The sequence below is a fragment of the Lissotriton vulgaris genome, chromosome 3_1 (genome assembly GCF_964263255.1).
Source record: "Lissotriton vulgaris chromosome 3_1, aLisVul1.2, whole genome shotgun sequence".
NCBI classification, from domain to species: Eukaryota; Metazoa; Chordata; class Amphibia; order Caudata; family Salamandridae; genus Lissotriton; species Lissotriton vulgaris.
The window spans coordinates 949,870,855-949,881,290 of NC_141689.1; positions in this window are offsets into that span (position 1 = coordinate 949,870,855).

Below are 10,436 nucleotides of genomic sequence, written 5' to 3' on the forward strand. Positions count from 1 at the left end.
ACTACTCTGCACTCACTACTCTGCGCTCACTACTCTGGACTCACTACTCTGCACTCACTACTCACTACTCTGCACTCACTACTCACTACTCTGCACTCACTACTCTGCACTCACTACTCACTACTCTGCACTCACTACTCTGCACTCACTACTCTGCACTCACTACTCTGCACTCACTACTCTGCACTCACTACTCACTACTCTGCACTCACTACTCACTACTCTGCACTCACTACTCACTACTCTGCACTCACTACTCTGCACTCACTACTCTGCACTCACTACTCTGCACTCACTACTCTGCACTCACTACTCTGCACTCACTACTCTGCACTCACTACTCACTACTCTGCACTCACTACTCTGCACTCACTACTCACTACTCTGCACTCACTACTCTGCACTCACTACTCTGCACTCACTACTCTGCACTCACTGTAAATGGCAATGTCTTTTAGCCATGTGTTATGGAGTGTATGCATGTGGTGTGTAATGGAATTATGTGGTATGGATGGGAATTGTTCACCCTGCGCACTCACTGCTCTGCACTCACTGCTCTGCACTCACTGCTCTGCACTCACTACTCACTACTCTGCACTCACTACTCACTACTCTGCACTCACTACTCACTACTCTGCACTCACTACTCACTACTCTGCACTCACTGCTCACTACTCTATACTCACTACTGTGCACTCACTACTGTGCACTCACTACTCACTACTGTGCACTCACTACTGTGCACTCACTACTCACTACTGTGCACTCACTACTCACTGCACTCACTACTCACTACTCTGCACTCACTACTCTGCACTCACTACTCACTACTCTGCACTCACTACTCTGCACTCACTACTCACTACTCTGCACTCACTAGTCTGCACTCACTACTCACTACTCTGCACTCACTACTCTGCACTCACTACTCACTACTCTGCACTCACTACTCTGGACTCAGGACTCACTACTCTGTACTCACTACTCTGCACTCACTACTCTGCACTCACTACTCACTAGTCTGGACTCACTACTCACTACTCTGCACTCACTACTCTTCACTCACTACTCTGCACTCACTACTCTTCACTCACTACTCTTCACTCACTACTCTTCACTCACTACTCTTCACTCACTACTCTTCACTCACTACTCTTCACTCACTACTCACTACTCTGGACTCACTACTCACTACTCTGTACTCACTACTCTGCACTCACTACTCTGCACTCACTACTCTGCACTCACTACTCACTACTCTGCACTCACTACTCTTCACTCACTACTCTGCACTCACTACTCTGCACTCACTACTCTGCACTCACTACTCTGCACTCACTACTCTGCACTCACTACTCTGGACTCACTACTCTGCAGTCACTACTCACTACTCTGCACTCACTACTCACTACTCTGCACTCACTACTCTGCACTCACTACTCACTACTCTGCACTCACTACTCTGCACTCACTACTCTGCACTCACTACTCTGCACTCACTACTCACTACTCTGCACTCACTACTCACTACTCTGCACTCACTACTCACTACTCTGCACTCACTACTCTGCACTCACTACTCTGCACTCACTACTCTGCACTCACTACTCTGCACTCACTACTCTGCACTCACTACTCACTACTCTGCACTCACTACTCTGCACTCACTACTCACTACTCTGCACTCACTACTCTGCACTCACTACTCTGCACTCACTACTCTGCACTCACTACTCTGCACTCACTACTCTGCACTCACTACTCACTACTCTGCACTCACTACTCACTACTCTGCACTCACTACTCTGCACTCACCACTCTGCACTCACTACTCTGCACTCACTACTCTGCACTCACTACTCTGCACTCACTACTCTGGACTCACTACTCTGCACTCACTACTCACTACTCTGCACTCACTACTCACTACTCTGCACTCACTACTCTGCACTCACTACTCACTACTCTGCACTCACTACTCTGCACTCACTACTCTGCACTCACTACTCTGCACTCACTACTCTGCACTCACTACTCACTACTCTGCACTCACTACTCACTACTCTGCACTCACTACTCACTACTCTGCACTCACTACTCACTACTCTGCACTCACTACTCTGCACTCACTACTCTGCACTCACTACTCTGCACTCACTACTCTGCACTCACTACTCTGCACTCACTACTCACTACTCTGCACTCACTACTCTGCACTCACTACTCACTACTCTGCACTCACTACTCTGCACTCACTACTCTGCACTCACTACTCTGCACTCACTACTCTGCACTCACTACTCTGCACTCACTACTCACTACTCTGCACTCACTACTCACTACTCTGCACTCACTACTCACTACTCTGCACTCACTACTCTGCACTCACCACTCACTACTCTGCACTCACTACTCACTACTCTGCACTCACTACACTCACTACTCTGCACTCACTACTCACTACTCTGCACTCACTACTCTGCACTCACTACTCACTACTCTGCACTCACTACTCTTCACTCACTACTCTGCACTCACTACTCTGCACTCACTACTCTGCACTCACTACTCTGCACTCACTACTCTGGACTCACTACTCTGCACTCACTACTCACTACTCTGCACTCACTACTCACTACTCTGCACTCACTACTCACTACTCTGCACTCACTACTCTGCACTCACTACTCTGCACTCACTACTCTGCACTCACTACTCTGCAATCACTACTCACTACTCTGCACTCACTACTCACTACTCTGCACTCACTACTCACTACTCTGCACTCACTACTCACTACTCTGCACTCACTACTCTGCACTCACTACTCTGCACTCACTACTCTGCACTCACTACTCTGCACTCACTACTCTGCAGTCACTACTCACTACCCTGCACTCACTACTCTGCACTCACTACTCACTACTCTGCACTCACTACTCTGCACTCACTACTCTGCACTCACTACTCTGCACTCACTACTCTGCAATCACTACTCACTACTCTGCACTCACTACTCACTACTCTGCACTCACTACTCACTACTCTGCACTCACTACTCACTACTCTGCACTCACTACTCTGCACTCACCACTCACTACTCACTACTCTGCACTCACTACTCTGCACTCACCACTCACTACTCTGCACTCACTACTCACTACTCTGCACTCACTACTCACTACTCTGCACTCTGCACTCACTACTCTGCACTCACTACTCTGCACTCACTACTCTGCACTCTGCACTCACTACTCTGCACTCACTACTCTGCACTCACTACTCTGCACTCTGCACTCACTACTCTGCACTCACTACTCTGCACTCACTACTCTGCACTCACTACTCACTACTCTGCAACCACTACTCTGCACTCACTACTCTGCACTCACTACTCTGCACTCACTACTCTGCACTCACTACTCTGCACTCACTACTCTGGACTCACTACTCTGCACTCACTACTCACTACTCTGCACTCACTACTCACTACTCTGCACTCACTACTCTGCACTCACTACTCACTACTCTGCACTCACTACTCTGCACTCACTACTCTGCACTCACTACTCTGCACTCACTACTCTGCACTCACTACTCACTACTCTGCACTCACTACTCTGCACTCACTACTCACTACTCTGCACTCACTACTCTGCACTCACTACTCTGCACTCACTACTCTGCACTCACTACTCTGCACTCACTACTCTGCACTCACTACTCACTACTCTGCACTCACTACTCTGCACTCACTACTCACTACTCTGCACTCACTACTCTGCACTCACTACTCTGCACTCACTACTCTGCACTCACTACTCTGCACTCACTACTCACTACTCTGCACTCACTACTCACTACTCTGCACTCACTACTCACTACTCTGCACTCACTACTCTGCACTCACCACTCACTACTCTGCACTCACTACTCACTACTCTGCACTCACTACTCACTACTCTGCACTCACTACTCTGCACTCACTACTCACTACTCTGCACTCACTACTCTTCACTCACTACTCTGCACTCACTACTCTGCACTCACTACTCTGCACTCACTACTCTGCACTCACTACTCTGGACTCACTACTCTGCACTCACTACTCACTACTCTGCACTCACTACTCACTACTCTGCACTCACTACTCACTACTCTGCACTCACTACTCTGCACTCACTACTCTGCACTCACTACTCTGCACTCACTACTCTGCACTCACTACTCTGCACTCACTACTCACTACTCTGCACTCACTACTCACTACTCTGCACTCACTACTCACTACTCTGCACTCACTACTCTGCACTCACTACTCTGCACTCACTACTCTGCACTCACTACTCTGCACTCACTACTCTGCACTCACTACTCTGCAGTCACTACTCACTACTCTGCACTCACTACTCTGCACTCACTACTCACTACTCTGCACTCACTACTCTGCACTCACTACTCTGCACTCACTACTCTGCACTCACTACTCTGCAATCACTACTCACTACTCTGCACTCACTACTCACTACTCTGCACTCACTACTCACTACTCTGCACTCACTACTCACTACTCTGCACTCACTACTCTGCACTCACCACTCACTACTCTGCACTCACTACTCACTACTCTGCACTCACTACTCACTACTCTGCACTCTGCACTCACTACTCTGCACTCACTACTCTGCACTCACTACTCTGCACTCTGCACTCACTACTCTGCACTCACTACTCTGCACTCACTACTCTGCACTCTGCACTCACTACTCTGCACTCACTACTCTGCACTCACTACTCTGCACTCACTACTCACTACTGTGCACTCACTACTCTGTACTCACTACTCACTACTGTGCACTCACTACTCTGCACTCACTACTCACTACTGTGCACTCACTACTCTGCACTCACTAGTCTGCACTCACTACTCACTACTCTGCACTCACTACTCTGCACTCACTACTCTGCACTCACTACTCTGCACTCACTACTCTGCATTCACTACTCTGCACTCACTACTCTGCACTCACTACTCTGCACTCACTACTCTAGACTCACTACTCTGGACTCACTACTCACTACTCTGCACTCACTACTCTGCACTCACTACTCTGCACTCACTACTCTGCACTCACTACTCTGCACTCACTACTCTGCACTCACTACTCACTACTCTGCACTCACTACTCTGGACTCACTACTCACTACTCTGCACTCACTACTCACTACTCTGCACTCACTACTCTGGACTCACTACTCACTACTCTGCACTCACAACTCTGCACTCACTACTCACTACTCTGCACTCACTACTCTGCACTCACTACTCTGCACTCACTACTCTGCACTCACTACTCTGCACTCACTACTCACTACTCTGCACTCACTACTCACTACTCTGCACTCACTACTCTGGACTCACTACTCACTACTCTGCACTCACTACTCTGCACTCACTACTCTGCACTCACCACTCACTATTCTGCACTCACAACTCTGCACTCACTACTCTGCACTCACTACTCTGCACTCACTACTCTGCACTCACTACTCTGCACTCACTACTCTGCACTCACTACTCTGCACTCACCACTCACTACTCTGCACTCACCACTCACTATTCTGCACTCACTACTCTGCACTCACTACTCTGCACTCACCACTCACTATTCTGCACTCACTACTCTGCACTCACTACTCTGCACTCACTACTCTGCACTCACTACTCTGCAATCACCACTCACTACTCTGCACTCACTACTCTGCACTCACCACTCACTACTCTGCACTCACTACTCTGCACTCACCACTCACTACTCTGCACTCACTACTCTGCACTCACTACTCACTAGTCTGCACTCACTACTCTGGACTCACTACTCACTACTCTGCACTCACTACTCACTACTCTGCACTCACTACTCTGCACTCACTACTCTGCACTCACTACTCTGCACTCACTATTCTGCACTCACTACTCTGCACTCACTACTCTGCACTCACTACTCTGAACTCACTACTCTGAACTCACTACTCTGAACTCACTACTCTGAACTCACTACTCTGCACTCACGATTCTGCACTCACTACTCACTAGTCTGCACTCACTACTCACTACTGTGCACTCACTACTGTGCACTCACTACTCTGCACTCACTACTCTGCACTCACTACTCACTAGTCTGGACTCACTACTCACTACTCTGCACTCACTACTCACTACTCTGCACTCACTACTCTTCACTCACTACTCTGCACTCACTACTCTGGACTCACTACTCTGGACTCACTACTCTGCACTCACTACTCTGCACTCACTACTCTGCACTCACTACTCTGCACTCACTACTCTGCACTCACTACTCTGCACTCACTACTCTGCACTCTGCACTCACCACTCACTACTCACCACTCACTACTCTGCACTCACTACTCAGCACTCTGCACTCACCACTCACTACTCACTACTCTGCACTCACTACTCTGCACTCACTACTCTGCACTCACTACTCACTACTCTGCACTCACTACTCACTACTCTGTACTCACTACTCTGCACTCACTACTCTGCACTCACTACTCTGCACTCACTACTCACTACTCTGCACTCACTACTCACTACTCTGTACTCACTACTCTGCACTCACTACTCTGCACTCACTACTCACTACTCTGTACTCACTACTCTGCACTCACTACTCTGCACTCACTACTCTGCACTCACTACTCTGCACTCACTACTCACTACTCTGCACTCACTACTCTGCATTCACTACTCTGCACTCACTACTCTGCACTCACTACTCTGAACTCACTACTCTGAACTCACTACTCTGAACTCACTACTCTGCACTCACGATTCTGCACTCACTACTCACTAGTCTGCACTCACTACTCACTACTGTGCACTCACTACTGTGCACTCACTACTCTGCACTCACTACTCTGCACTCACTACTCACTAGTCTGGACTCACTACTCACTACTCTGCACTCACTACTCACTACTCTGCACTCACTACTCTTCACTCACTACTCTGCACTCACTACTCTGCACTCACTACTCTGCACTCACTACTCTGCACTCACTACTCTGCACTCACTACTCTGCACTCACTACTCACTACTCTGCACTCACTACTCACTACTCTGTACTCACTACTCTGCACTCACTACTCTGCACTCACTACTCACTACTCTGTACTCACTACTCTGCACTCACTACTCTGCACTCACTACTCACTACTCTGTACTCACTACTCTGTACTCACTACTCTGTACTCACTACTCTGTACTCACTACGCACTACTCTGTACTCACTACTCTGCACTCACTACTCTGCACTCACTACTCACTACTCTGTACTCACTACTCTGTACTCACTACTCTGCACTCACTACTCTGCACTCACTACTCTGCACTCACTACTCACTACTCTGCACTCACTACTCACTACTCTGCACTCACTACTCACTACTCTGTACTCACTACTCTGTACTCACTACTCTGCATTCACTACTCTGCACTCACTACTCACTACTCTGCACTCACTACTCTGCACTCACTATTCTGCACTCACTACTCTGCACTCACTACTCTGCACTCACTACTCTGAACTCACTACTCTGAACTCACTACTCTGAACTCACTACTCTGAACTCACTACTCTGCACTCACGATTCTGCACTCACTACTCACTAGTCTGCACTCACTACTCACTACTGTGCACTCACTACTGTGCACTCACTACTGTGCACTCACTACTCTGCACTCACTACTCTGCACTCACTACTCTGCACTCACTACTCTGCACTCACTACTCTGCACTCACTACTCACTACTCTGTACTCACTACTCTGCACTCACTACTCTGCACTCACTACTCTGCACTCACTACTCTGCACTCACTACTCTGCACTCACTACTCTGCACTCACTACTCTGCACTCACTACTCTGCACTTACTACTCTGCACTCACTACTCTGCACTTACTACTCTGCACTCACTACTCTGCACTCACTACTCTGCACTCACTACGCACTACTCTGCACTCACTACTCACTACTCTGTACTCACTACTCTGTACTCACTACTCTGCACTCACTACTCTGCACTCACTACTCTGCACTCACTACTCTGCACTCACTACTCTGCACTCACTACTCTGCACTCACTACTCTGCACTCACTACTCACTACTCTGCACTCACTACTCACTACTCTGCACTCACTACTCACTACTCTGCACTCACTACTGTGCACTCACTACTCTGCACTCACTACTGTGCACTCACTACTCTGCACTCACTACTGTGCACTCACTACTCACTACTGTGCACTCACTACTCAGCACTCACTACTCTGCACTCACTACTCTGCACTCACTACTCACTACTCTGCACTCACTACTCACTAATCTGCACTCACTACTCTGCACTCACTACTCACTACTCTGCACTCACTACTCAATACTCTGTACTCACTACTCTGCACTCACTACTCTGCACTCACTACTCTGCACTCACTACTCACTACTCTGCACTCACTACTCACTACTCTGTACTCACTACTCTGCACTCACTACTCTGCACTCACTACTCACTACTCTGTACTCACTACTCTGTACTCACTACTCTGCACTCACTACTCTGCACTCACTACTCTGCACTCACTACTCTGCACTCACTACTCACTACTCTGCACTCACTACTCTGCACTCACTACTCTGCACTCACTACTCTGAACTCACTACTCTGAACTCACTACTCTGAACTCACTACTCTGCACTCACGATTCTGCACTCACTACTCACTAGTCTGCACTCACTACTCACTACTGTGCACTCACTACTGTGCACTCACTACTCTGCACTCACTACTCTGCACTCACTACTCTGCACTCACTACTCACTAGTCTGGACTCACTACTCACTACTCGGCACTCACTACTCACTACTCTGCACTCACTACTCTTCACTCACTACTCTGCACTCACTACTCTGCACTCACTACTCTGCACTCACTACTCTGCACTCACTACTCTGCACTCACTACTCTGCACTCACTACTCACTACTCTGCACTCACTACTCACTACTCTGTACTCACTACTCTGCACTCACTACTCTGCACTCACTACTCACTACTCTGTACTCACTACTCTGCACTCACTACTCTGCACTCACTACTCACTACTCTGTACTCACTACTCTGTACTCACTACTCTGTACTCACTACTCTGTACTCACTACGCACTACTCTGCACTCACTACTCTGCACTCACTACTCTGCACTCACTACTCACTACTCTGTACTCACTACTCTGTACTCACTACTCTGCACTCACTACTCTGCACTCACTACTCTGCACTCACTACTCACTACTCTGCACTCACTACTCACTACTCTGCACTCACTACTCACTACTCTGCACTCACTACTCACTACTCTGCACTCACTACTCACTACTCTGTACTCACTACTCTGTACTCACTACTCTGCACTCACTACTCTGCATTCACTACTCTGCACTCACTACTCACTACTCTGCACTCACTACTCTGCACTCACTATTCTGCACTCATTACTCTGCACTCACTACTCTGCACTCACTACTCTGAACTCACTACTCTGAACTCACTACTCTGAACTCACTACTCTGAACTCACTACTCTGAACTCACTACTCTGCACTCACGATTCTGCACTCACTACTCACTAGTCTGCACTCACTACTCACTACTGTGCACTCACTACTGTGCACTCACTACTCTGCACTCACTACTCTGCACTCACTACTCTGCACTCACTACTCTGCACTCACTACTCTGCACTCACTACTCACTACTCTGTACTCACTACTCTGCACTCACTACTCTGCACTCACTACTCTGCACTCACTACTCTGCACTCACTACTCTGCACTCACTACTCTGCACTCACTACTCTGCACTTACTACTCTGCACTCACTACTCTGCACTTACTACTCTGCACTCACTACTCTGCACTCACTACTCTGCACTCACTACGCACTACTCTGCACTCACTACTCACTACTCTGCACTCACTACGCACTACTCTGCACTCACTACTCACTACTCTGCACTCACTACTCTGTACTCACTACTCTGCACTCACTACTCTGCACTCACTACTCTGCACTCACTACTCTGCACTCACTACTCTGCACTCACTACTCACTACTCTGCACTCACTACTCACTACTCTGCACTCACTACTCACTACTTTGCACTCACTACTGTGCACTCACTACTCTGCACTCACTACTGTGCACTCACTACTCTGCACTCACTACTGTGCACTCACTACTCACTACTGTGCACTCACTACTCAGCACTCACTACTCTGCACTCACTACTCTGCACTCACTACTCTGCACTCACTACTCACTAATCTGCACTCACTACTCTGCACTCACTA